At 42.0% G+C, this 3,269-nt stretch overlaps 1 long non-coding RNA gene across 1 annotated transcript; it reads left to right on the forward strand.

The window, feature by feature from the left end:
- Window positions 614–2,887, forward strand: LOC109720711. The gene is made up of 3 exons (XR_002219041.1): window positions 614–702; window positions 1,204–1,410; window positions 2,702–2,887. It is a non-coding gene; the product is annotated as an uncharacterized LOC109720711 (long non-coding RNA).

Consider the following 3,269-nt stretch of genomic DNA (forward strand, 5'->3'; position numbering starts at 1 on the left):
TGGAAAATACCAAAAGAGAATCGAGAATGTAATATACCGAAATTCCGGGTTACAATGCTAACTTTGATCTGGGGGATCAAAGTGAAGTTTGAATTAGATGTGCATCTTTTCCGAGTGATTTTAGAGGTATGGGGATGAATTCTTGAGGAATTTAAGTGTTTCGTCGCAAGTTGGGCGCGAAACGAAATTGAAAGACAGTATCCGGATTACGACGCTAACTTTGATTGGATGAATCAAAGTGAGGCATGAGGATAGTTTGTGGCATCCCTGAATTAAATTGGAGGCGTGGGGATAGTTAATAGTATGTTTAGAAGTGTTTGGGGGTGTTCGGCGCGAAGTGGACGCGCGATTGGACCCCGAAATAATGCTGCTGCCAGCAGTGCAGGAATTGCACTGGGTTCCGGTACCAGTGCAGGGGAGTACCGGTACCCAGACCCGAGGACTGTTTTGTAAACTGTAATTACAGATTTTGTGTAGGGGTTATGTGCTGTTGTCTGATCTTATCTACACCCCTGGACACTTCACCATCTTCATACGTGCCAGGACTCCCTCTCTTCTCCTTCTCTTCTTATCTCTTTCACTCTCTCTCTCTCTAAAAGCCATACGAGGGGTGGATTTTGACGGAAAGTTGGAGGAGTTGATGTTTGGGCTGTGAGGAAGCTAAGGAGCAAGAAGAAGAACCTGGTAAAGCTGAAACCTGAGGTAAAGTTGTATGCTCTCTTGATTAGGGTTATGTTATTTCCTTAACTAGAATTGAGCTTGAGTTTTCCTAGGTTGTTAGTAATGGTTTTGTCATGTGAAACCTAGAGAGAGCTATATATGGTGTTGTGTAGCTGTGAGGAAGGTTTTGAGCTGAGAAAAACCTGTTGGAACAGGAAATCTAGGGTAAGGTGATGAGGTTGCTGCGGTAAGGATTATTTTAATCACCCTAAAATGGTTTGGCTTGAGATCTCTTGGTGGTTAGAGCTTGCTTTTGCTATATAAACCTAGAGAAAAGCTATATTGAGTGTCATATGTACACTCTTGGGTTGGATCTGAAGGTTGTAGGTATGTGGATATGGCATGAGTGGATCTCCTGTAATTATAAATTACTTAGTTCAGGGTTCTTAGATTGTTAAAGCTTAAGTTTGCTTTATATGGTTGTATGAAGTTTGTATAGTAACAAGTTGTATAGAGCTTAAGATTCAAAATACTAATTTGTAGGATTGAGGCTCGAGCTTGGGATTGATCGCGTGGAAACCTAATTGAGGGTAAAACCGACGCATTGGAAAGCTCGGATTGACGTTCCGACGAGCCTACGGCAAGCTAGTGAGGAAAAATCTCATTTCAGCTTCGTTTGTCGCGAGCGAGGATTGCGATCGTTCATAAATCGCGAGAAGTGGATTTCTCATATTCCGGTGTTATTTAAAGGTGGGTTTTGCTTTACCGAAGCGATTAGGTCGCTTTCAAGCCAAAGTGAAGTATAGTTATTATTGATGCATATATTTATAGTGGTAGGTTGTGATTGATAATATGAATCATGTTATGTTAGTTAATGTTACCTACCATTGGAATATGCATGTTGACATATTGTGGATTATGTTAGAGGTAATATGAATGTTGACACATTATGAATATATGCTAGATTCATATGAAACTGAACATGGGTCGATAACTCTAGGTTGATTAGAGAACTCGACAGTTGTAAAGTGAGAACATGTAAACTACAATCCTAGGTGTGGACAACTAGGATAATAAGTAGATCGAGTGGCATGAACCTAGTGTTATTAAACATAAGTTGGACATGAACCTAGTGTCGTTGAATATAGGTTGAACAAGTGAACCTAGAGTCGAGATCTAGGTGGAAATGACATAGAACCTAGCGTGGTTGAACCTAGGTTATGACATGTGGTGACACTTAGTGTGCTTGAACCTAAGTTGTGGATTATAGTGGTAGAGGGACCACTAGGATGTGAATGGTTTACACCTAGAAAGGTCAACAACATAGGGTAAGTGCTAAACCCTTAAGCTTTGGAAGTGGATTCCGGAATCCCTAGGAAAGATGGCTGCAAGTGCAGTGTTTGGGGCTTGTGGTTGAATGCAAGTGAATCAGAACTGCGGGTATGTTGGTTCTCCTCGCCTGACAGTGATTCAACAGGTATGTTGGTTCTCCTCGCCCGGTATGAGCTCAGAACAGGTATGTTGGTTCTCCTCCCTCGTGGAGCTTGAGTGACTTTTGGTCCAAGGTTCGACGGTTCTCCTCACCCTGTGGTGGACCTATAGTCGAGTGGATTTAGGGCCAAGGTGTTTGTGAGACGTCCTTCATCTTGAGCCTGCCTTTACGCGGTATTCCACAGATGATTGACTTGAGGTCGAGTCAGATGAATAGCTTGGTTAAGTTAGATGAAACCTTAAGAGTAAGTGGTAAATGGCATGGATCTAAGGTAGAGGAAACCTTAGAGGTTAGTTGGATATGAGCTGGATAGCATGATAGAAAGTAGTATCAGTTGATCTACTTAGTTTGTTGTATGATTTGCATATTGCATATCTTGAGGCATACGCATGTAATTAATGCTTATATAAATTATTTGTAGATATTTGTTGGACTAACTTGATTGCAGTGCCTTCTTTGGACCTGGTGGGTCGAGCTTTTTTCTTGGGTGGTCGTACCCACTGGGAACTATGGACATAGTTCTTACCCCACGTTGTTTCGGGGTTTCAGATTCACACGCGAGTGGCGCGGTGGCGCGAGAAAGGGGCGTAGTTCCGTAGATAGCGCCCTACTACCGAGACCAGAGATAGGGGTACCCCGAAGTGGTCTAGCTAAGGGTATAAAAGGAAAATAACAAACTTGTGGTAATTTGTAATAACTTAATGGTATTTGAAAGTTGTAATATGTGAAAACTGTGAGATGAATGCTTGTAATAGTATAATTGTATTTATGTTTTTGATACTTTCTTATGCAATCTATGTGTGAATACTGTTCCCGGTTGGAACCTCATGTATTGCATTGTGGTGATTGCGACGCCTTGAACGTACCGAGGAAACTCTGTCCGTTCGGCGGTTTGTTGACATGCCCGAACCGACCAAATAGGCGGGTTTCGGGGCGTGACAGAGAAAGAGAGAAGAAAAATAAAGCGCACATATATTTACGTGGTTCGGCCACTGGCCTACATTCATGGGTGAAGATGGAGCTAAAAGTTTGATTATAATCATAGCAATATATAAATATGTCTCTCTCACAAAACCCTTGTCCCAAAAATACACTCATACTCTCTCTAATCTGCTGC

The sequence above is a fragment of the Ananas comosus genome, linkage group 14 (assembly GCF_001540865.1).
Source record: "Ananas comosus cultivar F153 linkage group 14, ASM154086v1, whole genome shotgun sequence".
NCBI classification, from domain to species: domain Eukaryota; kingdom Viridiplantae; phylum Streptophyta; class Magnoliopsida; order Poales; family Bromeliaceae; genus Ananas; species Ananas comosus.